General features: G+C 36.3%; 1 long non-coding RNA gene across 1 annotated transcript in view; it reads left to right on the forward strand.

The window, feature by feature from the left end:
* The window catches only part of LOC141566262 (uncharacterized), a 205,693-nt gene extending 179,995 nt beyond the window's left edge, over positions 1-25,698 (forward strand). The window contains exon 7 of the long non-coding RNA XR_012489263.1: positions 24,393-25,698. This is a non-coding gene — a long non-coding RNA (uncharacterized LOC141566262). The remainder of the gene's footprint in view (positions 1-24,392) is intronic.
* Positions 25,699-27,467: the final 1,769 nt, after the last annotated feature.

Below are 27,467 nucleotides of genomic sequence, written 5' to 3' on the forward strand. Positions count from 1 at the left end.
CCTGATGTAAATTATAACTGATGTTTCTAGAGTGCAAATCTGCAAAGTATTTTAATTAGAGACTTAGATTAATCTTGTGAGGTAGGTACCACAACTATTATTATCAAATGCATTTTTTCATCTGGTGTTACATAGACTATCATATTTTGAACAAAAAAGGGAAATGTGTTTTTATGTTTTAACAATTCTACTGTCAGCATAACAATTTCTCTTGCTAATTTTAATTGCTTTTATTGGTTTTTATCAACTCCTATTGGATCAGCTAAAATATAATCTGTGTGTTGTAGAGTTAATAAGAGGAAAGCAAAATATCTGGGCCAGAATAAACTGGATATCATTGAGTTGTTATTCTTTATGAAATGTAACATAAAAATAATCATTGAGTTGTGAAATTTTTGTGGCCAGGGAAAGAGGATGCTGTTGAATATAGATTCCACTTCATGGCATTGGTACAAAACATTTAGAGCTGGGACTCTAATAGATAGATTATCACTAATCAGTTGAAGAAGACTGACCCGAATTGATTTTTAGGAAGATGTTATAAATTCTATTAATCAGATCTGCCTAAGGACTGAAGGGCTTGTGTGTCATCCAGGAGGCAGGGGAAAGAGGCCAAAGAGTGGGAATTATCATCAGGTGAAAGGGAATCATTGTTAGCAGGAAGTCAAGAAAAATCAGGCCAGGAAAACAGAGTGAGAGGGAGACAGTCACAATACCACAGATTTAGCAATAAACAGTGGTACAGAATGCTAGCTACTTACTCCTCTAGATTGTGAGTCAATTTTGATAGCAGGGAATATGGACATTAAAGAGATAAGTGAAGAAATGGGCTGACGTAGAGCGGTAATTAGGAATTCTGGTGCTTTGGGTAAACTCAGTAAAATATAATATTGTGTGTATATTTGTTGAGGAAGGATTGTAGAAGAGTTATAGAAGGCAGTTTATCTTGGTCAGATGCATTTTCAGAGAAAATGAGATGGTCAATATCCTAGAAAGTCTAGTTTTAGGCAATATAGAATGTTCTATGACCTGAGATATACCAACTGTTGGGAAAAGGTGGTATATCTGAGGAGGTAGAAGAGAAGAGAAACGGTAGTAGAAGAATTTGGACCCTAAGAAGGGATGCCTCAATAGGGACCTTGTGTGCAATGAGTCTGGTAGAACAGAATCCTGATGCTTCCCGAATGTTGCTGTCCTGGGAAAAGTCTCACCTTAGTTAAGGCTTAGATGTGAGATCAGCCATCAGATAGCAGAAAGCAAAGTTGTTTCACTGACTGTCAGTTTTGTCCTGCTACTTTTTATAGCATGAGCTGGCTATTCTCCCTTCTGATTAATGAAGGGACAAAGAGCAGGAAGTGTACGTCACACAAGATGTGCAAGGTATGGTTAGATTTCAGTGTGTCTGAAAAAAGATCTGTGAGTTTTATTGGACTACAAGCTCAGAATGAGTCATGTTGTGATTTGATGGCTAAGAAAGCTAATTTAGTATTGGAAGCATTGAGAGAGTCATTGGTTTCCAGGAATAGAGAGCTGATAATCCCACTATACTCTTTCCTTGTCAGACCTCTCTTGGAATATTGTGTTCAGCCCCCAATTTTGGGGCTCACAATAGAAGGACAATGCCAAGAAGGAAAGTGCCTAGGAGTCAACTAGGATAGTGAAGGGATGTGAGTATTGGTTGCAAGAATTAAGGATGGTTAACCTGGAGAATAGAAGGGTCAAGGTAGAGGGATGGTGAAGATAATCACTTTCAGCCCTAGAGGTCTATATGACCCCAATATTCTTGAATTTGGTTTGTTTGTAGTATAATTCTGTCAAGTGATGACTTAAGAACTCTTTGTATGTTGTTGTTGGGCAGCTAGGTGGCTTAGTAGATAGAACACTGGCCCTGGATTCAATGGACTCATTTTCCCAATTCAAATCTGATCTCAGATAGTTACAAGATGTGTGACTCTTAACAAGTTATTTATCTCTGTTTGCCTTACTTGCCTTGTCTGCAAAATGAACTGGTGAAGGAAATAGCAAACCATTCCAGTAGTTTTGCCAAGAAAAAAGCCCAAATGGAGTCACAAATAGTTGACATGACTAAAACAATTGAAAAATGAGTAGCATTGTATCCTGTTTGTGTAAGAACTCCTTGGATGTGTAGCTACCTTTCACTCTCTATCCCCATTCCCCTCTCCAACCAGTTCTCAAACCAAAAAGAAACAGTTTGATGAGCACCATAGAAACTATTCTGTTTCAGTCCACAAGAGGCCCTGAATAGCATAGCAAGCAGTGTGGAGGGTGACATGTCATTTCCCCAAATGTTAATACTTTAAATGGCTGATATTATGGCTGATAATCCCACTATACTCTTTCCTTGTCAGACCTCTTCTGGAATATTCTTACTAAATCTTTTCTTAGGACATAGCACTAACTCCACATGTCTCCCTTCTACAGATCCACCTACTCAGTGCTGAGTGGGCTAGGCACAGGGTAATCCCAGAGGAGAGTATATATAAATGGCCAGCTTTGCCATAGGCAAGAAGGATGTGGAGAGAAGTAGAGAGAGGCAGAGAGGTAGAGAGATTCAGGGATGCAGAGAGACAGAAGCAGAAACATACCAACATCTGCTCTTGCTTCCTGCTAACCCCTGTTGAAATTACTAAAAAAGAATAAGCTGTTTTGTGTGATGACCCCACATTAGCACCCTGGGTATCTTAGAATCAGCTGGAGTCAGGATAAGCAAAAGTCTTTATTCTTGGTCTTTAGTGGTAGAAATCAAGGGGAATGGACACATAGGATTTCTGTGACCTCACCTCCTCATCTCTCTCACCGAAGTGACCCTGGCTAGTCTCACTGCACCCTCTAGTCCCTCCCACAATTCTCTGTAAAGACCAAATAATTGGGCTAGCTCAGGATAATGGGAAAAGCCATTTTCCAAGCATAGTCTTATAGAGTATTGTCCAATCGGTAATTAGCCTCAAGTGCTTGATTGTCTGACCTCAGTGCATTAACTCAAGAGTTTCAGCCCTTTACATCTCCCGCTTTCTTTTGTTTTAGAACACATGTGGTCACACTGTCCCTGACTTCTTAGGGAGGTGAGAACCCCAAAAAGGAGGTGATCATGTCCCCCCTGACATCTCAGAAAAGGAGATGAAAAGCACCAAAGGGAAGTGGGGATTGCTGGCAGGTTTCTGGGCTGAAGGGTCTTTTTTTTTTTTTTTTTTTTTTTTTTTTTTTTGAGGCTGGGGTTAAGTGACTTGCCCAGGGTCACACAGCTAGGAAGTGTTAAGTGTCTGAGACCAGATTTGGCCCTAAATTCAGGGCTGGTGCTCTATCCACTGTGCCACTTAGCTGCCCCAGAGCTGAAGGGTCTTATCAGAAACAGGTATGCACAAACCCATCAGCATGGGAGGTATTACACAAACACATAGCAATAACACAGGCTATTAGTGATGACTCTCTCCACAGCCAGTGCAGGCTCAATGTGGTATAACAAACATAAATTGTACATGCAAGTAGTGATATAACAAACAATATGGATCAATATGGTGTTGTAAAAGATTTCCAGAAGTCCTAGAAGGAGGATATGTAAATAACAGTCACACATACACCTTCAGCAGCCAGGAGGTAGTCCAAAACCAATCTATTGTTTATTCCTTCATGTGTCAGAAAATCCAATGATTCCTGCAAGTTTTTGAAGTCCTGCAACAGTCTTTTTATGTATCAGGGAATCCAATGATTCCTGCAAGTTTTGAAGTCCTGCAACAGTCTTATGTCTCAGAGAATCCAATGATTCCTGAGGGTTTTCAAGTCCTACAACAGTCTTATCATGTCTCAGAGAATCCAATGATTCCTGAGGGTTTTCAAGTTCTACAACAGTCTTATCATGTCTCAGAGAATCCAATGATTCCTGAGGGTTTTCAAGTTCTACAACAGTCTTATCATATCTCAGAGAATCCAATGATTCCTGAGGATTTTGAAGTCCTATAACAATCTTTTCATGTCTCAGGGATTCCAATGATTCCTGAGGATTTTGAAGTCCAACAATATTTGATGTCCATGAGTCAAATGCCATAACTGCCAGGCTCTATCAGTAGTGGGCACAGTCAGCAATAGAACCACCTGATGTTTCTTGGGTCTTCTCCTTCATTTCAAGGGTCTGCTCCCTCTCTCTCTGATGGATAAGGTGAATACAGCTCATTGGCACCCATCTGATTCCTTCTCCATCTGTGGAGATACAAGAAACCCTCTCTCCCAAGCAGTTAACCTATCTGGTCCCTTCCATTCACCGTTTTCTGGTCTCTCCACATCACCTGGAGATTATCTAAAGATAGTAGAGCTGCTCACAGTGGACACTGCCCTTCCAGGGGATTATAAAACCTGTCTTTCAGAGGCAGTGCATGTTTGTCAAAAATCAAGAAGTTAATAGTATAAAGAGCTAGATTTAGAAGTTCTCTAGGGGATACCTGTGGCTCCCCCTTTCTTTTGTTTTTGGAGGAGCATCTTAATGTCTCTGTTTCTTCTCTCTACTATTGCCTGTCCTTGAGGATTAAAGGGCATGCCAGTGGTGTGTAAAATCTTATACTGTGCACAAAAGTGTGCAAAATGTTTAGAAGTATATGCAGGTCTATTGTCTGTTTCCATTGCTTGTGAGACTCCCATAATTGCAAATGCTTATAAAAGAATTCAGTGACCACTTGAGCTGTCTCTTTTGCTGCTGGTATTGCAAAAGTGAATCCTGAAAAAGTGTCTACCACAACATGGATAAAAGACAGATGACCAAAAGATTTATAATGGGTCACATCCAGTTGCCAAATTTCATTGGGTCTCAAACCACAAGCGTTCTTCCCTGGAGGAAGTGTAGGAGCATGAAAAGGAATGCAAGCTATACAGGGTTTTACTATGCTCCTAGCTTCCTCTCTTGTTATTCCAAATGTAAAGTTTGAGCAACCTGATGATATTTAAAATGAGATTCTTGGGCTTTTTGAAATAAAGAAGTATTGGCAGGGGCAGCTAAGTGGTGCAGTGGATAGAGCACCAGCCTTGAATTCAGGAGGACCCGAGTTCAAATCTGGTCTCAGACACTTAACACTTCCTAGCTGTGTGACCCTGGACAAGTTACTTAATCCCAGCCTCAGAAAAAAAAAAAAAGAAGTATTAGCCAACATGGTTAGAAGGCTATCTGCCTTTGAATTACCATCAAAAATAGGACCTAGAAGTCCACTATAAGAGTGGATGTGCAAAATATAAATCTTACCTGGATGTTTTCTCACTTGCTTGAAGTTCCTTAAAGAGCTGATATATATTAGAGGCTACAAATTTTATTTGGGCTGTGGCAGTTCTTTGTACCACACGTACTGAATAGGCTGAATCAGATATTATATTTATATCTTCTAGATAATAAGTAAGAGCTAGAATGATTGCATACAATTCATTCTGCTGAGTGGACTGAAAAGGAGCTCTGATTACTCTATAGTTAAGTCATGAGAGAATGCAGTGCAAATGTTATATTTGGATGCATCTGTAAAGTTAGTTGGTCCTTTAAGAGGAACTTTAGAAACCTTTGTTACAATTTTGTTTCTTGGAGTCAGAATCTGGGTGACTATCATCAGGATTGCCCATTAGGAGTCTGTATCAGTAAACGTGATGCCACTACTTCTCCTGGTTGATAAGTCACATATTGTCTACCTGTATTAGTGACTGGGTTATGATCTACACATTCCCTAGTTTCCCACATCCGTGTATGGATGGACACTGTTTTGTAAATACTCTCAGGAGATGAAATGGTCAAGCCTACTGTGCCTGGAGGCAAGGGATCCATAGATTGGAGAGGACAGATTTCATTTCTCCAGGGGATATCTCAGTCTTCTCAGCTGCATACAACTCTATTCTCCCCAATTGTAATCCCTTTCTCCCATCAGGTTGCTTCCTGGCTGATTGATTGTGTAATCCCTTTCTCCCATCAGATGATTTCCTGACTGATTGGTCATGTTTGGGTATTGGACTTCTAGGTACTCTCTGGGTGTAACATCAGCTGCCATCATGCCCCAAGTATTTTTTTGCCTTGGGTCCTGGGTCTGGGCCCCTCATCCCGTTTTCCTAAATCAGTCCACATCTGAGGCCCAATGGAACCCTCTGTTGCATTTTGGACATGTGCTTTCTTGACCTGAAGAGTTAAATTGTTGAATCACTGGATACATGTGGATTTTCAAATCAGCTAAATCCTGCCCTTCTTCTGTGGCTTTAAGTAGTGCTTTTTGCAATCTAGTCAAGGGTGGAGGAGGTGCTGGTGGTGTCACTGCCCCACCCACTACTCCTCCTCCCTCCATCCTGGAAGGTAAAGTTGATTGGGATGTGTCAAGAACCAGTTCCAGTTTAGGCCAGGTTGAAGCTGCCTGGTCAGAGGGAGAATCACCACGCCTTTCTTCATCACTTAACTCCATACCAAGACAAAATACTAAATAAGTATAACATAACACAATACACAATTTTACCATTTAAATGATAATTAAAACAATTTAAAAATCAAGTGCCTGTTAAAACAAAAATATGCATTTGAAAAAAAGTCAGTGTATATACTACAATTTCAGATCACAGATCAAGAAAATCCTTCAAATTTTAATATCTTCATTGCATTTTTATTTTGTATTTCTATATCCTCTTTCATTCTGACCCAAAATATACTCTAAGGTTGAAAACAATGCCTTGGAACTTGCTTTGATTTCAATTTAGTAAAGTTTTCAAAGACTGTGTAAAGCCCTGGAGTACTATTGATTTTAGACTTCTTTTGTACTGATTTCTTGGGGTCTATGTCCCTCTAATGATATTGCTATTAATCTGTTAATTGTCTTCCTCTTTTAAAACTTTTTCTTTTTTCTATAATTTACAGGATTCTTTAAGGCCAATTGTATTATGTTGTATATATAGAATGTTTCCTTGGAAATTGAATGAGGGCCTTTATCATTGTAGTATTCACATAGTTGATTTCCTACTAATTTCCAATTATCTATCCCTATTTCTTCTTCCTTTAAGAACTAAGGGGAAAAAAAAAAAAGAACTAAGGGGACATGCGTTCTATTGTACCCAAGAGTCTAGCGATTTGCAACCAAGTTATAATTAAGCCTTGTCCCTTTATCAACTTAAGCATGCTTTCTACAGCACCCCCTCGGGGTGGGGGTGGGGTTGGGGCTGGAGGAGAATATTTTTCTAATATCTGCCCCCTTTCAGCTAGAAAAGGTTACTAATTTAGCCCTTAACAAAGTTAAGTTCTCTGTTTGTCTATTAAAATAGTCATCTTCTTTCCTGGTCCCTAAGGGCTTTGTCAGTGAAATTAGGGTCCCTCATTGGGCAGCAAATGTGATGACCGCGTTAGCACCCTGGATACCTTACAATCAGCTGGAGTCAGAATAAGCAAAAGTCTTTATTCTTGGTCTTTAGCAGTAGAAGTCAAGGGGATGGATGCAGGATCTCCTCGACCTCACTCCCTTGTCTCTCTCTCAGAAGTGGCCCTAGCTAGTCCCATTGTACCTCCTAGCTCCTCCCACAATTCTCTGCACACACCAAACAATTGGGCCAGCACAGAATAGTGGGAAGGGCCATTTCCCAAGCATATTCTTATTAAGTACTATCCAATCGGTAATTAGCCTCAAGTGCTCGATTATCCAACCTCAGTGCATTGACTCAAGAGTTTCAGCCCTTTATAGTTTGGCACCTTAACATTGGCTTGTCTTCATGTGTATCTGGGGAAGATTGGTATATATGGCCTTGCAATCAGTAGCCCCATTAGAATGGAAAAAATTTAAGGAATTGGAAGAGGCAGTTAACACTTAGAGGTTGAATCTCCACATGTTAAGGAGCTGCTGGTTCTCCTAGTCTCCAGCAATATAATTGTTAAAGTCTGCCTTATACCTGGAGAGTCTCTGCAATGGATTACTCTGTTTTCAGACTTAGCAAACAAACAAACAACAAACAAAAACACCTTTGCAAACAGGGCCTAGATGAACTTTTTCCTGATTTTGTGGCTTGCCTATAGGTAGCTGTTGAGAAGATAGTAGGTAAAGGAAAAGCAGCTGGTCTTCTTACCTGGAAATTAGCTAGAGAGAATACTAACTTTATTGCCAGAAAGCCATGTTCTCCTTAGATTAGGATGCATGCCTTGAGGAGATAATAAAAACATGTGAGAATGTTGGCTCCAATGACTTTCAAACTTGAGCTTGCAAGCTCCCGTGTCCGGGTTTTGCTTGATGAGACAGTGGCTGGAGACATCAAAAGGCCTGGGATTAGACATGCTGGCAATCAGTACTCTCTGAGGGAGAGGCTACAAGTGAGGAATGCCATGTCCCACAAGGGAAGGTTCAACAGTCTCATTGAGAGACAGGAAAGCAGGAATGCATAATGGGTCAGGGTATTAATTTTCCCAAGATTATGGCCGGGGACACAGCTATGCAAGCAGCTCAAGCTAGAGAGCCAGACGAGAGGATATAAAGTCTTATAGAAAATTAGATCCTATGAAAACAGGGCTTCAAGTGCCAGAGAACATTCAAAAGGTCCTTTGAAAGGATGAGGAAGGACATTGGCAAGGTCCAATCTTGGTACTTTGGAGAGGGGTGGGATATTTATGACCTGCAAATCCTGATGGGGAAGGCCACTGGATTTCAGAAGGATTCCAGAAATACCAACCACTTGGTCAACCTGAAATTACCTTAGACCTGATCTTGACATTTGGTACTGGATGCTACTGCTGCTGCTGCCTACAAGTCACTCATCTCCCCTTTTCAGTCCAGACCCCCTTGGGTAAGCCAGCTATACACCCTTGTCAGCCTGAAGTAGTTCCAGAAGATGAGACCTTCATCCCTTTGCCATAGATGAATCTCGGTCTGACTGCTTGAGGTGGCCCCTTATGGAAAACTTGGGAAAATTCTTATCTCTGGTACTAACACCTGATTGAACATACTTCCCTTCTCATCCCCTTTATTGCATCTATGTACTTTTTTCTACTTTAAGCCTATGTTTTTTATGTAGATATATTTTTAATATCAAAGCTGGTTTTATGAGTGGTCCCCGCTAAACAAAAGGGGGATATGTTAGGGATTTTCCTTCTGAGAATTGCCATGTGTGCCATGTCAGCTAGTAGGGTAGCCCACAGGTAAAAAGGGGTTTGGCCTCTGAGGCAGGAGGTTGTATCTTACTGGTATTTCCTTGAGATGGTGAAGGGTGTGCCCTCTTGCTAGAGAGAGAGGGGGGAAGGGAGGGAAGAGAGAGAGGGGGAAGAGAAAGAGGGGGAGAAAGAGGGGGGAGAGAGAGAGAGGGGGAGAGAGAGAGAGAGAGAGAGAGAGAGAGAGAGAGAGAGAGAGAGAGAGAGAGAGAGAGAGATATGCAGAGACATACATACACTTGCTCTTGCTTCCTGCTAACCCCGGCTGAGATTACCAATAAAGAAAGGCTGTTTGGCCCCTTAACATTGGCTTGTCTTCATGTGTATCTGGGAAAGATTGGTATATATGGCCCTGCAATCAGTAGCCTCGGTGGGAGGTTACAGAATATTGTGTTCAGTTTTGTTCATATAAGAAGGATAATGCCAATCTGGGAAATGCCTAAAGGTCAACTAGGATAGATAGTGAAGGGCTGTGAGTATTGCTTGAAAGAATTAAGAATGGTTAAACTGGAGAATAGAAGGCTCAGGGGTAAAGGGATTGTGAGCCATGGAAAGATCAGTTTATTTTGCTATGGTTTATTCCTATGTATATTGATAAAATAGAATTTGAAGAACAGCAACTTTGTTGCTTCCTAATACCTCACATTCTCAAATGTCTTCCTCCCTCAAAATCTACCACCGATTTTCTTTGAATTCTATCAATATCTTTTCCCTGTATATGGTTAATTTGAATTTTCTTGTCAGTTTCTGTTTAGAAGGCAATAGCCTTGAGCCCCAGTTTCCTGTGGTGATAAGAGGGAGAAACTTGCTAAAAGAGAAAGAGAAAGGGATCCAACAAAACATAAAGTCTCCAAGGAAGAGTAGAAGAGGTAGTAATAAAAGTGGAAAGGGATAAAGGGAAAGTCTGTACCTGCACAATAATCTTGGATCAACAATGCCTGATATAGATGAATATATATAGGAAATATTTTTAATTAGGATGAGTCTGACATAGGGTAATGACATGATTATTAAGGATTAGTAAAGTTCCATGAAAGTAGTGCATATAGTATTCAAGCCAATCACTACTCTATTGTAGAGGGATTTTCTCTAAATTTACAGACTGATATAGATGAATTGGAGATTCAGATGGAGTAGGGTCAGCTAGAACAGCTTGAAAAAACTACTTTTAAATGCTATTCATTAAATAGCCAACAATAGAAATAAAATTTACTCTCTTTTTTTCTGGGCAATTATGAAACAAATAGGGAAATAAGTAAATCTGGTAATTATTATGGTTCAATGAATTCAATAAGGGAAGAACAGAGAGAGATCAGGTTTTGTTTTGTTGTTGAGAAAAAAGGAACAATTTTTTGAAGGCTTTTCAGTCTTCTTCAACCATCTAAGCCCTTGTCATTTGTACCAAACCGGGTTATTAGGCAGTTTGAAAACAGTTCCCTTACTATGGTTTCATTTAGCTCCTGAATTTGAGAGGATAGAGGCTTAGGAATATTTACCTCCAAGACAAATGATAAGGTTAAGGTAGATAATGAGAGAGGAAGAGAGAGACAGAAATAGAAAGAGAGAGACAGAGCCGAGGTAGAAAGAACTTTTATAAAAGATTTTTTATTTGCCAAACATTCTACTAAGCCCTTGGAATAGAAGCAGAAAAGTCCTTTAGCACAGTACTTGACTATTAATAAATGCTTTCCTTTCTTTTTTCTACATTCAAGGAGCTTATATTCCAATGGGGAAAAGACAACACATAAAAGAAAAGTGGGAAGCAATGAAGAGGTGCTAGGATAGGTATGTGTGGGACAGGTGCTAGACCCCTCACCCAAATCGACTATTCAGAGGCATCTTTAAATACAAACAGGAAGCATTTATTCCATCCTTACAAGGAGAGGCCTAAGCACACCAGTGTTGTTCCTGGTCTGGGGAGCTGGAAATAGTGAATTTGGTTAAATATCAAAGACAGGTTCATTAGGTGGACTGAAAAGGAAGTAATTATTGATCAGTGGTCATCATTACTATTTTTTTGAGGTTTTTTACTTTCATTCTTCTTCTTCTTCTTCTTCTTCTTCTTCTTCTTCTTCTTCTTCTTCTTCTTCTTCTTCTTCTTCTTCTTCTTCTTCTTCTTCTTCTTCTTCTTCTTCTTCTTCTTTCTTTCTTTTTTATTATAGCTTTTTATTTACAACAGCATTACCAAGATTGACCAAGTAGTTGGGATTTCATGGCTTGGAGTCTGGAAACAACTCTCACAAGTAGATTAAAAATATACGGACCAAATATGAGCAAAAGAGAAAGAATAAACAAAAGTGGAGTTAATATGGAGGTTACTAGGGACAGTAATCAGGAACTCTACCTAGAGGAAGACTTGGGTGTGTATGTGGATTTGAGGCTATCATAAACGCCTTTCATACAAACTGAGTTTGTAAGTTTACAACTCATCTTGCTATCTAAGAAGGTGGCCTTAAACTCAACATTCCTGATGTAAAAGCCAATCATAATAAGTTGTTTTTACTTAGCAAAGTTGTAGATTATCTGAAAACTCATTCCTTCACTGGGACTTCAACTCAAACAAGTTATTTCTCAGGGATAATAACCTTACAAATAGTTTTAGAAGCTTAACAAACTTACAATTTAAGAGGAATTCCAGAAGACTTCACTTAACTTCCTATCAATTTACTTTCTTTAATTGACTTTGGCTTTCCTTGTTCTACTGTATCTCTCCCATTCAGAGCTTTTAAAATACAAACCTGATGAAGATAAGGTTTTACTCTCTCTCTCTCTCTCTCTCTCTCTCTCTCTCTCTCTCTCTCTCTCTCTCTCTCTCTCTCTCTCTCTCTTCTTTTTCTGTGAATAAGGAAAGACTTGCTGACTAGACTGTTTGTTTAAAGTCAGTTGATTGCTTTTCTGTTTTTTTTCCCAGTCAGTGAAAAAAAGATTACAGTTTATATAAAACTCCTTTTACTATCATATCTCAAAAACAAATTTCACTGAACTGATTGAACATATTTTTTCTCACTCTCACCCCCTTTATCTTATGCACTATCCTCCTTGTAGAAGCCTTAATTTAGTTGAATTTGCTTCCAAATTACTTTACATACACAAAATTCATTCATCTTAACGTTGGTATAATATGTTGATCACATCTAAAAATCCCATATAACCAAATATGAAGCAATTAAATCCAATAAAGTAGTTAACACTTATATGTTTTATGCTAAGCACTTTTGCAATCTTGAAATGACCAATTGCCAAAATCCCCAATCATTGCTCTCAAAAATTAGCTAAGTTTTTCTGCAGCCCCAAGCTTGGCCAGAGCTGAAGCACATAGGAAAAAGTCAGGCTTTTTTTTTTTTTTTTTTTTTTTTTTTAATAAGAAAGGTGAGGGTACAGAGGAGACACTGAATAGGGAAATAGTTCAAAGAGCATATGTGATTTAACTTGGACATGAGTTATCTTCTGTTCCCAGCTTAGCTGAGGTGAATAGCCTCAGGTGAGAGTTTCATAGCCATTGGATAAAAAGGATAGCTAAGGGGAGATTTAACCATTCTTTGAAGGGAAGGAGTTGACTATGTAGAATATGCTCCATGGACAATCTTTATGTATGTCCATTCTTTCCTTTGAGAATTTGTATATTTGTCAAGAGTGAGTTCAAGATTTATTCAAGGAGCAGGGAGAAGGGAAGGATAGTCTTTTATTATTTTTATTACAATCCATTTTATTTAATATCATTGCTTTAAAAGGGTACTATATCAATTGTGACATATCACTCACTTGAGATGCTACTATATATTTGAATAGAAGTTAATTGGGTTTATTTAAAAACAAAGTAACTGCATAATTGAAGATACTTAGAAGATTAGAATATAGGGACCTATAACTAAGATTCAGTAGTTTTTGAGAATTTATCATTTTATAATAAAATAATGTTATAACCATGATGCAATTAATCTATTATGCCAAGACATGAAATCAACAGCCTTGTTGAAAAATTTCCTCTAGAAATGATGAATTTATAAATGTGCACAAATTTGTTATATAACAAAATAATGTTTATCTGATAGATGATATAACTGGGTTTTTCTTTCCTTTTAGGAAATTAGATTGACTTGAATCTGTTTGATAGGCCTTAGGAATAATATTTGGATTTTTGGTATAAAGCAAATAATAGTGGGAATTGTAGGAAAGTAATATTTGTAAAGCAGGAACTCTGTATGATTGATTTAATCCTACAACAAAGTGTTAACTCAATGGAAGGGAGACAGGCAGAGGAACAATACAAGAAGTATCAATTTGACCTAGAATAATTGTCTTTATTGCAAAAGTATAACTGAAGACTTTGTCCATTATGCCATTTTACATACATTTTACATAAATGATAAATTCCTCATAGAATTTAGTGCTGGGGAAAAAATTGTCTCTCTTTCATTAGATGATCAGAATTAGTTAACATACATATTTCCTATAGCTGCCAGTAAAAACAGACTTAAATTCAGTGTTCAATTGCTAAATACTTGGTGAGATCTCATTATTTCTTAACAACACCATCAAAACCTATTTTTAGTACTTAAATTTTCCTCTTTCTTTGGAGGAGGCATCACAAATAGAAATCCAAGATATTTTTCCTAAGGGGTCAGGGAACCATGCTTGTTTAAGTCATGTGTCAGGAACAACAACCATAAAAATCTTGTGGACTGATGGGTGTGAAGAGTGGAATGTGTTCTGAAAACAGGTTTAAAGGTATGGTGAATCCAACAAACCTGGTATCACCTAAATTCAGACAGGTAAGTAACCTCATTCAATTCCATTTGAAGATTTCGGGAATTTGTTTAGTGACATTTTCTGCCTTCAAAGTGTAAATTCAATATTTTAAGTGTCTGTTATTTTTGAATGAGTATTCCTTCAGCTGATATGACTCTTAATCCTGTATAGGTAGGCTGTTGTAAAAAGTTTCTGTAGCCCCAAATTTTAATACCAAGTTAGGGGTGACCTTTTCTGAATTTAGTAAGGTTGATCCTCAAATGACAAATAGATGCTGCATCATTGGACATATATTTTAAACCTTTCCATCTGTGTAGGAGCTAAATGAGTTTGAACTTTGCCACCTTGAATTCTAGCCATCAAGATCCCAGAGTCTCCAAGAGCCCTATCTCGCATTACAGAACTTGAGGTTTTTGTTAGAAATATACTCTTGACTCTGGAAATCAGGTATCAAGGAAAATTTATTCAAGAAGAATCTTAAGGAATTGTCTTAATGTTTCTGGTCAGAAGAGGGCCCCATTCCTCTTCAGGAAGAGGGAACCCTGAGCTCAGAAGAGGGAGAAGCTTTATATTTATTAGATTGGCGAAAGCCCCTCTCTTCAGAGAAAGTATTGGTCCATTCCTATGTAGGTTACAATCTTTCTCATATGCCCACTTCAGGTTTCCTCCTAAATATGTGTAAACATGTTCCCTTTCCTTCATCATACATCCCATGTTCAAAAATGGCTGAAAACTCTTTCCACAGGGTGTAGACGGGGTATGTTGTTTAATATTCAATTAGTCAATTAAGCAGGCACAGTAGTGATTTGTTCAATTCAGGTTATTGACCCCAACTAGTTTGGGCTGGATCGGCTATTGTCTGAAGTTTGTGGTTTTCTCAAAACCACAAAACTCTTTCTGATTGTCTGAATCCACCTGTGCCTTCCTGACTCCTCAATTCCTTGCTTGCTCAAGACTTCTATTGATCACTTAACTGTTCTGTGGAATCTTAACCTTCCTTAACCTCTCACATTCTGAAAACCTTTTAGTCAGTGGTACCCACTATCCCATACTACCTCAAAGCTTGAAATATTTTGTGGAAACCCAACTTTGCAGAATTTCTCATGCTTTTCATTAGAAAATGGAAAATAATATTTAATAAAATATCTAGGAGGTTTCTTCTAAGGGCAATACTAGTCAAAGATCTTAATTTTTTCTCACTTCTTTGCAGATAAGTTTTCTTTATACCTTTTATTTTTATATCAGAAATTTCTCTGAATGTATCTTGACCTGAGCACCAAAAGAGCCCTCCTATAGCTAGTGGATAGAGCACTGTTTAGAGTCAGGGAGATCTGAATTTAAGTTCCATTTCAGATACATCTTTAGTATGGGCTAAGGAAATCACATCATGTCTTTCAGCTTCAGTATTTCAAATTACATGCAAATACAATTTTAAATTTTCATTCTCTGAAATTTTGTGTTCCAAATTCTCTCTCTCCCTTCCTTCCCTAAACCCTCCGTTAGAAGCAAGCGATTAAATATAGATTATACATGTACATTCATGCAAAACATATTTCCATATGAATAATCCCTCTCTACCTTCTGAAAAATAGAGTAAAAAAAATCAAACTTTTAATCTGCTCTGAGACTCCATCAGATCTTTCCCTGGAGGACGATAATATTTTTCATTATAAGTCTTTCAGAATTGTCTCAAATCATATATTGATCCAATAGTTAAATCATCTATAATTACTGAGAATAGCAATGTTATTCAAAGCTGATTATTGTATAATACTGCTGATACTGTGTTCAGTGTTTTCCTGCTCTGTTTACTTCATCTTGTATCAGTTCATCTTTTTAGTAAATCTTCACAGATTTTTATGAAAGCATCCTGTTCATCATTTCTTATAGCAGAAGAGTATTTTATTTTATTTTTGTATTTCAACATATTTAAAAAATATTTTTTTAATTATAGCTTTTTATTTACAAGATATATGCATGGGTAATTTTTCAGCATTTACAATTGCAAAATCTTTTGTTCCAATTTTTCCCCTCCTTTCCCTCCACCCCATTCCCTAGATGGCAGATAGACCAATACATGTTAAACCTGTTAAAGTATATGTTAAATACAATATATGAATACATATTCATACAGTTATTTTGTTGCACAAGAAGAATTGGACTTTGAAATAATGTACAATTAACCAGGCGGACAAAAATAGAGGGATTGGAAATGCTATGCAGTGGTTCACATTCATTTCCCAGAGTTCTTTTGCTGGGTGTAGCTGGTTCTATTCATTATTGAACAAACGGAACTGATTTGGTTCATCTCTTTGTTGAAGAGAGCCATGTCCATCAGAATTGATCATCATATAGTATTGTTGTTGAACTATGTAATGATCTCCTGGTCCTGCTCATTTCACTCAGCATCAGTTCATATAAGTCTCTCCAGGCCTCTCTGAAATCATCCTGCTGGTCATTTCTTACAGAACAATACTATTCCATAATATTCATATACCACAATTTATTCAGCCATTCTCCAATTGATGGGCATCCACTCAGTTTCCAGTTTCTGGCCACCACAAAGAGGGCTGCCACAAACATTCTTGCACATACAGGTCTCTTTCCCTTCTCTAAAATCTCTTTGGGATATAAGCCCAGTAGTAATACTGCTGGATCAAAGAGTATGTACAGTTTGATAACTTTTTGAGCATAGTTCCAAGTCGCTCTCCAGAATGGCTGGATGTATTCACAATTCCACCAACAATGTTATCAGTGTCCCAGTTTTCCCACATCCCCTCCAACATTCCATATTATCTTTTCTTGTCATTCTAATCAATCTGACAGGTATGTAGTGGTATCTCAGAGTTGTCTTAATTTGCATTTCTCTGATTAATAATGACTTGGAGCATCTTTTCATATGGCTAGAAATAGTTTCAATTTCTTCATCTGAGAATTGTCTGTTCATATCCTTTGACCATTTATCAATTGGAGAATGGCTTGATTTCTCATAAATTAGAGTCAATTCTCTATATATTTTGGAAATGAGGCCTTTATCAGAATCTGTGATTATAAAAATGTTTTCCCAATTTATTGTTTTCTTTCTAATCTTATCTGCATTAGTTTTGTTTATTTTATTTGTTTATTGACTAATTCATGATCATGTCATAAATACAAGTACAAAAGCTTCAGAACAGTATTTTAAAACAATCATATACATATAAGTTTATCCATTCATCCCTTTTTACAGCCAGTGTTTCTGATAAAGGCTTCATTTCTAAAATATATAGAGAACTGTGTCAAATTTATAAGAATACTAGGCATTCTCCAATAGATAAATGGTCAAAAGATATGGGCAGATAATTTTTATATGAAGAAATTAAAGCCATTTCTAGTTATATGAAAATATGCTCCAAATCACTATTGATTAGAGAAATGCAAATTGACACTTCTAAAATACCACTTCATACCTCTCAGATTGGCTAAGATGAAAGGAAAAAATGATGACTATTGAAGGGCATATGGGAAATCTGGGACAATGATCCAACCATTTTGGAGAACAATTTGGAACTGTGGCCAAAGAGCTACAAAACTGTACATATTGTTTGATCCAGCAGTGTCTCTACTGGGCCTGTATCCCAAAGGGATCATAAAAGAGGGAAAAGAATCCACATGTGCAAAAATCTCTGTAGCATCTCTTTTTGTAGTGGCAAAGAACTAGAAATTGAATGGATACCCATCAATTGAGGAATGGGTGAATAACTTATATAAATGTCATGGACTATTATTGTTCTGTAAGAAATGATGAGCAGGCTGATTTCAGAAGGGTTTGGAAAAACTTACATGAATTGATGCTAAATGAAGTGATCAGAACCAAGAGAACATTGTACATAGTAACAAAATGATTATGTGATGATCATCTGTTATGGACTTGGCTCTTTTCAACAATGAGGTGATGCAAGGTACCTCCAATTGACTTGTGATGGAAGGGGTCAAACACATCCAAAGACTGAATTGTGAGGACTGAATGTGGATTAATGCATCATATTTTCACCTTTTTGTTGTTTGTTTGCTTGTTTTTTTCCTTTCTTGTGTTTTTTCTTTTGATATATTTTTTAATAATAATGATGAATATGGAAATATGTTTAGAAGAATTTCACATATTTTACCTATATCAGATTGCTTGCTGTCTTGAAGAGACAAGCAAGGGGAAGAGAGGAAGAAAAATTTGGAATGCAAAGTTTTGTAAAGGTGAATATTAAAAAATATCTTTGCATGTATTTGAAAAAATAAAAAAAAAATATTAAAAATGTAGAAGCTGGGGCAACTAAGTGGTGAAGTGGATAGAGCACCAGCCCTAAAGTCAGGAGAATCTGAGTTCATATCTGGCTTCAGACACTTTAATACTTCCTAACCGTGTGACCTTGAGCAAGTCACTTAATCCCAATTGCCTCCCAATTGAAACTGCTAAATCTTGTGTCATCCTGATTGTAGCTTCATGCAATTTGAACTATTTCTCTCTGTTTACTTACAATGTTTTTGTTTTTGTTTTTGACCTGAGAACTCTGGAATTTACCTCTAATCTTCCTGAGAATTTTTATTTTGGAATCTCTTTTAATTTCCATTTTACCCCCTGGTTCTAGGAAATCAGGACAGTTTTCCTTAAAAATTTCATGAAATATGATCTCTAGATTCTATTTTTGACCAAGGCTTTCAGGTAGACTAATAATTCTTTTTTATTTTTATTATTATAGCTTTTTATTTACAAGATATATACATAGGTAATTTTTCAGGATTGACAATTGCAAAACCTTTTGTTCCAACTTTTCCCTTCCTTCCCCCCACCTCTTCCCCCAGATGGCAGGTTGACCAATACATGTTAAATATGTTAAAGCATAAGTTAATTACAATATATGTATACATGTCCAAACAGTTATTTTGCCGTACAAAAGGAATCGAACTTTGAAATAGTGTACAATTAGCCTGTGAAGGAAATAAAAAATGCAGGTGAACAAAAATAGAGGGATTGGGAATTCTATGTAGTGATTCATATAGACTAATACTTCTTAAGTTATCTCTTTTTAATATATTTCCTGGGTCAGCTGTTTTTCCAGTGAAATATTTCACACTTTTTTTTTCTATTTTCCCATTCTTTTTGCTTTATTTTATTGTTTCTTGATACCTTATGGAATTATTAGCTTCCAGTTGCCAAATTCTAATTTTAAGGTTATTATTTTCTTCAGTAAACTTTTGTACTTTTTTTTTTTTATTTAGCTAATTCTACTTTTTAAGACTTTTTATCTTCATTGGACTTTTGTGCCTGTTGATGCTTTTCATGATTTTCTTGTGTCACTCAATGCTTTTCTAACTTTTTTTCTTCTTATTTACTTTTTAAACTCTTTTTTGAATGCTTTCAGGAATTTTTGTTGAAGTTTCAATTTACAATTTACAATTTTTCTTTGAGGCTTTGCAAGTAGCTGCTTTGATTTCATTGTCTTCTTTTGGGTTTATGTTTTTATCTTCCCTATCATTATGACAGCTTTCTATAGTGAGGTTCTTTTTGTTGCTGGTTGTTCACTTTCCACTCAATTTCTTAACTTTTAACTTTAATTTTAAAATTGGAATATTCTCCTGGGGTGGATGCCACACATTCCCAAATTTCTGTTTTTTGTGTTGCTGTTTTTAAAGCTAGTTCTGGGAAGTTTCTAATTTTTAGTTTTTCCAAGATGCTATGATATAAGAAGAGGTGTGGTCACTGATGTCCTGATCTGTGCTGTGGTTTTCCAGTGACTACAAGTACTTTTTTCCATCCTGGAACTGTAAACCAGAAGCACTGATGTGTTAAGTGTTTTTCTTCCCAGAGAATGGACAATGCAACAGAATTTTGCATCCAGTGCTAACAAAAGATCCCATGTAATTTCTTTCTGGCCTGTCTTATTGCCTTTGGCCGAGAGCTAAGCTGTAACTGCTAATGAATGCATATACCCCCAACATTTATTACTGTTTATCTGACCATGATCTGCTCTGGATTGCACTCAACTCAAATTCCAGTGAAACAGACCTTTCCTGCTGAAGTTCTAAGTTTTATTAGCCTAGAAGATTGTTTTACCCTGACTTTTTATTGGTTCTGCTATTCTAGAATTCATTTTGAAGTATTATTTTAAAGTTGTTTGAGGGATGGGGATGGAGTTTGGTAGAAGTCAGATGAGCCATGGCTCTTACTTTATTATCTTGGCCCTAACCCCTGCTTATTTTTTTTCAAAGTAAATAACAAATTTAAATATTATTTTAAAACATGTGCAGCTTATTTGTGCTTCTGAGCTAGATGTTATTTTTTTTGTAAATTAAAAAAAATTCAGTGTTTTTTTTCCTATCACTATCACTATCCCACTTTCCCCTCCCCCAGTTAAAAAAAAAAACAAAAACCCAGAACAATTGAAAAAACAACAACACACCTTTGTAACAAATAAGCTGTTACATACAAAACATATCCAAACAGGGGCCATATCCAAATTTTATATTTATTGTCACACCCTGAATCCATCACATCTCGTCAGAAGATGATTAATCTGCTTCTTGATAGATTCTTGGGAGAGGAAGTTGGTCATTTGCATTTACCAGATTTATTTTTATTTTTACATGGTTGTTTGTCTTTATAATGTTCTGCTTATGTCATTCTGCAGTAGTTTCTGCTTTCCAGTACCTTCTGAAATATGTATATTTCTCATTGCATAACAATATTTCATTACACTTATGTATCATAATTCATTCAGTCCCTCTCTAGTTGATGGACAACTCTTTAATTTATTCTCTTATCGTTCTTTCCTATCCTGTCCTTTCCTTTTTTTCCATTTCTTTTAAAAAAATTCCCTTTTGAGATTAAGAAAATTATTTTGTTTGCTTCTATTTTCTCTCTGTATTATCCTTTCTGTCATCAACACCCTCCTCGCCATTCTCCATTTAAATTGGTATAAAATCTTAGTCTCAAAAGTCCAATTCTCAATCTTTATTAGTAGAGATTGATAACTTAATATTCAACATCTATATGAAGGGCTGATAAGAGTTGGTGAGAGCAAGAGAGATGAAATATTTGCTTTCTTCTGGTTTCCAAGTTTGAGAGAGAAGATGTACCATTCTAACATCTCTTCAAATTAATGAAGGGAGAAAGACTCAGGATGGATGTATAAGTGTGTGTTTAACTCTTTTTTATTTAATTCAGATAGGAGTGATATTCACCTAATCATTCCTTCCTCTGCATTTATTCAGTATCTTTGGATCTATTATAATTCATTATAGTTTTCTGTATCTTTCTCTGCTGTGTGCTAGAGCCAGGCTCTGCTCATTGTTGAACTCTTGGATGAGATGATGATTAGTCTTTCTTTGACTCACTTGTATTTCCTGAATTCTTGTTTTGACCTTGAATCCATCTCTGGGTAATAGCCCCCCCTGGATTTTTTAGGTTCAGAGTGGCAGATATTGAGGACCTTCTATGGTATCCCAGAATGAAATGTTAGGAGCCCAGCCTGAGATGTCTTGGTTTGAACTTTGTAGTAACTAGACTGATTACTACTTCTACAGGTTCCTGCTATTCTTGATCTCTTCCACGGTGCCTAATATGGGTTTTTGACTGTCATGAGACTTTCTTCAAGAGGCTCTCTGCTCTTTCAGTCTCCAGATTTAAAACCTTACAGGCTATGCAGTATCACTGCCTGACCTCTGGTAAACCTGAGAGATTTCTGTCTTGTTTGCTTACTTTGGATCTGACTTTTCTGTGGGTTCCCTTTCCTATTTCCCATAGGATTGAGGCTGACATTTTTGGTGCAGTTCTGGGGTGGATGATTGCATTTAGTTTCTCATTGGCTTTCTTGATCATTGTTTGGTTTGATGTGATTTTTAGTTTTTTGTTGGAGTGAGGGTTAGAAAACTGAATTGTCATTCAGTCATCCATATTGATTTAAAAAATGATCACATATTTCAAATTGGAAGGATATTTAGTTTACTCCTTTACTTTTACAGAAAAATAAACTGAGGCCAAGAGATAAATGATTTGGCTGAGAACAAATAGAAAGTGACAGAAGCAAGATTTAAAGACTTCAAAATCAATGTGCTTTCTGTAGATGGGGCCAAATGAATGCTATGATGAGAAATTTTGAATCCAGTGTGATCTCCTTATTTTCATGAAGATACATATAACTTTGTTAGTAAACAAAACAAAAATAATATTTGCTAAAGATATCTAGAAATCACAATGGAGAGAGTAAAGTGAGGAAGAACTGAGTTTAAATCTTGTCTCTGACACTTTCTAGCTCTGTAACATTAGGTAACTCATTTAACCCTTATGTGCCTTAGTTTCCTTATCTGTAAAATGGAGATAATAAAAGCATTTATTTTAATTGGTTCTTGTGAAGATCAAATGAATTAGCATATTTAATGTATTTTACAAATCTTAAAGTGCCATAAAATGCTAGCTACTTTTGTTATTATTTGTTATGTTCTGGCCCTAGCTATTCTACTAACTAGTTGTGCAACACTGGATAAATCATTTAATCTCTTTAAGTATCAGTTACTTCATCTTTAAAATGAAAGGTTGAATTAGAGAGAGTAATAATTCCAGGGAAGTGAAGGGAACGTTCTGAAGAGCAAGGACTAGGTGAAAAGAGGCCTGCAAATTGCATTAGATAATTGAATTTTATTGTGTCCACTCTCCTTGTGTCTTCTCTGCTTTTATCTGCTAAATAAATTAAGCCTCATATACCAAATAGGACCAAAGAGAATGGGGCCCAGGAAATAAGAGGCAAATACCCAAGTACCAGGCAAAGTGATATGAGACAGTCCCATAAATAAAATGCTGGATCAGGTCAGAAAGTCTTGGTTTTAAATTCTGCCAAAAATACCAGCTTCATGATTCTGGGCAAGTCACTTAGCCATTAGAGAACTCATTTTCCTCATTTGTAAAATGAAGGATTGGACCTCTAAGTTCTCTTCCAGTTCTAAATTTTTGATGTTATAAGACAGAGAGTTCCCATCTCAAGATTAATGCCTCACAAAGATGAAGTTTGTGTTGTAATGAGCCATAAAAATCAACTAATAAAACCATCAAAAATAAGATAAAGGACTTTGGAAAATTATGCTTTCTATATTCAGAGAATGTAATGTTTTTGTGAATGTTAGCAATTCCCAGGTTTGTTCAGAGGACAAGGAAGTTGTCTCTGTTGGAGAAGGGAAAGGGAAAAAATCTGTTTTTCATTGACAAAAAGAAATTGGTGACTGAAATAGAAATGGTGGGAATTTTGGTGTTTTTGCCTAATGGAAAAACTGATTATAGCTTGCTAGATCAACTTGATTGAATCAAGATGTATAGGAAATGACTTTAGAAGTAGGGCATATGTTATAAAATAGGATCTACTACAGGCACACACAGAAACAGGTGTCAGTTTGGAACTTTATCATTAGTAAGCACAGTTCATTGGAGGTTCTGAATGGGCAACTCCAACAGTCATACATCAAAGCTTCAGATTCTATGTTAATCAGGTATGATTAAACCAATTGAGGATATACCTGATATCAGCTGGGGCTATAACCCTACCCAGGGAGAAGTTTTTACATCCCTCAGGATCTGAGAGGAAAAATACTGACATAGCTGTATTTATTCCCACAGGAATGTGTGTTAGTTCCCACAGAGTAGAAGAATATAGCTGAACCTTTCAAAAAGCCTTGGAACTTTAACCCTGGCTCAAATTGAAGTCCTCTTAAGCTGACCTTGCACCAGATACACCTTTGGTGGAAGTGAAATATGACCCCAGAAAAAAAGATACATACCTTCCTTATCTCTGGTGGGAAAGCTACATGTTGAAACCTAATTCCTTGGGAAACAGAAACTCTTTATATAATCAGAAAGGAAAAACTTAACTTATGCAATGTACACTTACCATGGGGAAGGCAAATAGAGTCAGAATAGGATTGGGAGCATGTGAGGTAATTTTCAGGTCAGTAATAGCAAAGACTATCCTTTACACTTGGTTACAAGTAGCCACTTCATTTTAGAATTTTTGACAGTGAAAGAGAAGATATCTACACATAATCTGACATGCACGCTAGAATTTAGAGAAGTACAGAGAAAGGGTAGGTGGGATCTCAGGAATGAAAGTTCTAAAGGGAAGTCAGACCAAGACATAATAATGAGAAAAAAAAAAGGATAAGCTATCTAAAGAGACTTATAAAAATACACTATGAACTCTTGGACAAATTAGATTTTAAAAAGACAGAAAATCGAGGTCAGATAAAGTAAGAGGATGAACAAAAAAGCAGCAGTATATTGTAAAGAATGGTATTTGCTATCTTAAAGCTCAGAGCTAAGAGGAAAGCTAAGGACAAAAAAAAATTTCCCTTAAAGCAATATTGGAGAAAAGTGAAGGATCAAACAAGGAGCAAAATCATTGCTTGAAATAGATTGTTTGATGATAACTAATGATGGAATGAAGGAAAATTGCTCATCTATGGTTTTGCTTCATTTTTTTTGCAGGAAAACCAGCTTTGTAGGAAAGTCAATTAACCTGTTTGCCTTAATCTGCTGGAGAAAGAGGTGACATACCACTCCAATATTTCTGCCAAAAAAACCTCTGCACAAGAGTTTAACATGATGGAACAACAAAGAAAGTAGCAAGATAGCAAGAAGAACCAGCTGTCCTTGATGACTTCAATTTACCAGACCAGATGAACTAAAACCCAGAATATTAAAAGAAGATGTGGATGTGATTTCTGAGACACTCTCAGTGATCTTTGGAAGATGATGGCAAATGAGAGGTCTTGAGGTTGAAGAAAACCAAATATATTTTAAAATAAAAAAGAATGGAAGAAAGCAGGGCCTACAAATATAAACTAATGAATTTGACTTTGGTTCTCAGCAAAATTCTTTAATGCATTTATAAAGAAATAATTAATAAGTATCCAGGAAAGGATGCAGTGGTCAGAACAGGATGACTTCCTCAAGAACAGATTTTGCTAGACTAAATTTACTTCTTTCATGATAGAATTACTTGGGCAATTATATTAAGGCATATTGTAGAAATAGTTTACTTAGATTATAGCAAAGCATTTGGCACAATTTCTTATGCTATTATTGTGGATGAGATAGAGAGATCTGGCTAGTTGATGCTATAGTTAGTTGCTGTTGGAAAAAATGGCTGAATGTCCATATCTAAAGAGTAATAATTCATGATTTAAAGTCACCTTGAAAAGAGGATTGTAGAAGAATACCCCAATGATCTGGACTTGGCCTTATGTTGTTTTTTGTGGAGATAAAAATGGCAAACATCATATTTCCTCAAAAAGTAGGATTAATAATAAATATATTGGATGAAATTAAATAATAAATACATTGGATGTTAGTCAAAATTAAAAAAAAAATCTTGCTAGACAAATCAGAATATTAAGAATATTTAAGTTAGAACATTGATTGGACCAGATACTCCAGGATGCTGACAGAGAAATTATTTATTCCACCCAACACTAGAGGACACTAATAAATTATATGCTTTGTATCATTCTCAGAGAAGTGGGTACTTCTGTCTCTGGCTGTCTTTATTGTGGATGTCTGTGCTCATTTGATTAGTTTGGGATTATAATTTGTCTAGAATGATCACTTTAGATATTTTGATCAGCTCTCATCTATTTGGAAAGCTCTTAACTATTTTCCTTTTTGTTGTATTTCAATGAAGTTGCACTTTTATATCACAATAGTTTATTACCTAAACATGGTTTCATTTCATATAGCTTTTTGCTTATGCCTATGGAAGCAAAAGGAATACAATAAAAATATAATAAAACAACTACTGTGTGCCAGTGTGTCTTTCAAAATCTTTATAACCCTTAACTAACCTGTAAACTTGTCCTCAAACCCAGGAACAGAGTTCAAGTGTTAAGATTCAGATCTTCCTATCAGCTGTTTTCCTTGGAAGTCAACAAACATCTGTCAATGTAGGTAGGGAAAATGTCTAGTTAGCAGGGAATTTAAGGCCCAGGGCATTGATTTCTCTTCCACCGTTTTAATTGCTTGTTACTTTGTCATTGACTGGCATTTCCAATCCTGCTTTTCAATTGTTTTATGGTTCAACAGGTTTTTCAGCTGGGCTGCATAGGATTCTGATTATTCTTGATGGCTTGTTACTGGTGCAGTAGAGCAGAATAGTGCAGTAGACTCAAGGGCAGATTGAAATGCAAAGAGAAATGCACCATTCCCCCTTTTTATGCATGACTTCTCTATGCTTCCTGTGCTCAATGTCATTTCCTTAGCTGCTTTTTTTTTTTTGTACCCTCCCTCAGTAGCTGATGCCTAGTAGTACCTTTTTTTTTTCTTCTGCATGTCCATTCCAGTCATGTTTACATCCTATCAGTTATAGCAAAATAAGGAAGAAGCAACAAAGAACAAGGATAAGGGAGGCTATATTTTATACCCTACACACCCCCTTGCTCCCTAAAGAATTTTCAAATTGGAATATCTATAAACATATAGCATAAGCATAATTATTTGTCATAAAACTTAGTTAAGATAATTATCCCAATTACAAAGCATGCAGGTACCCAAAATACACTATTCATACAAGAATTGTCTGCATCTAGCATTTATGTATGTTAGACATATAACACATTATCAGTGGCATAAATGTCAATATTAGAGATATTGATCTAAAGATATAACTTTCATATAACAGAAAACACAAAACTATATAAGAACTTTCAATGACTAAATGCATGGATTATATGCAGAAACATACCATTTGCAGATATATTAATAATACCTGGATAATTTTGCATATTATTTTGTGTACTAGATAACTAGATAACAAATAAAACTATTATTCTGATCCTATTCAATAGAAAGGAGAGGGCTGAGTGGTCCCATGCTGGATCCTTGGTGGTTGTATGAATACTATTCTGAATAGAGGTGCTAAATGAATAGTGAGTTTTCTGTGGTTCTCAAAGAATAATAAATTTTTATTTTCAAATTCTTTTTTTTTCTTCTTCTACAGAACAGTTCCCATTTGCCATCTAGGTGGTTTGGAGTTCTATAAATTTACTGACTCAAAAATCAGCTGTCAAGGCCAGTCTCAACTCTGGAAAATTCCCTTTTTCCATAAACTTTCTATATTTCAATGAATTCCAGTCATATGACCCTTACATAATGGAACTGAAATTTTACAGAAGGAAAAATATATGCTTTTTACCCTTGGCATGAAGGCAGTAAACACAGTAAAAATATTACTTTTGAGTGACACAAAATCTTTTAACGAACTGTTATTTCTATATATAGTTTTGGGAATTCTCAGCAATAGCCTACTTCAAAGCAAAGTACTATATTTAACATATTAGATAAGTCTCACTGTCAATAAGAACTCATTTGGCAAATGCAGTAGGTTTCTGATGAACATCATTCTCTTGGTACTTAACTGCTCTCAACCCTTTTTTGGCAAATATCCAAATGAAGAGTTCTTGTCACAGTTTGCTTTCTTATCCTTTTTTTTCCCCTTCCTAACTACATATCCACAAATCCAGCTGTAGAATGGTGATAAAAGCATGATTATTTTTTTCCGAAATATTT

This window comes from Sminthopsis crassicaudata, chromosome 4, assembly GCF_048593235.1.
Source record: "Sminthopsis crassicaudata isolate SCR6 chromosome 4, ASM4859323v1, whole genome shotgun sequence".
NCBI classification, from domain to species: domain Eukaryota; kingdom Metazoa; phylum Chordata; class Mammalia; order Dasyuromorphia; family Dasyuridae; genus Sminthopsis; species Sminthopsis crassicaudata.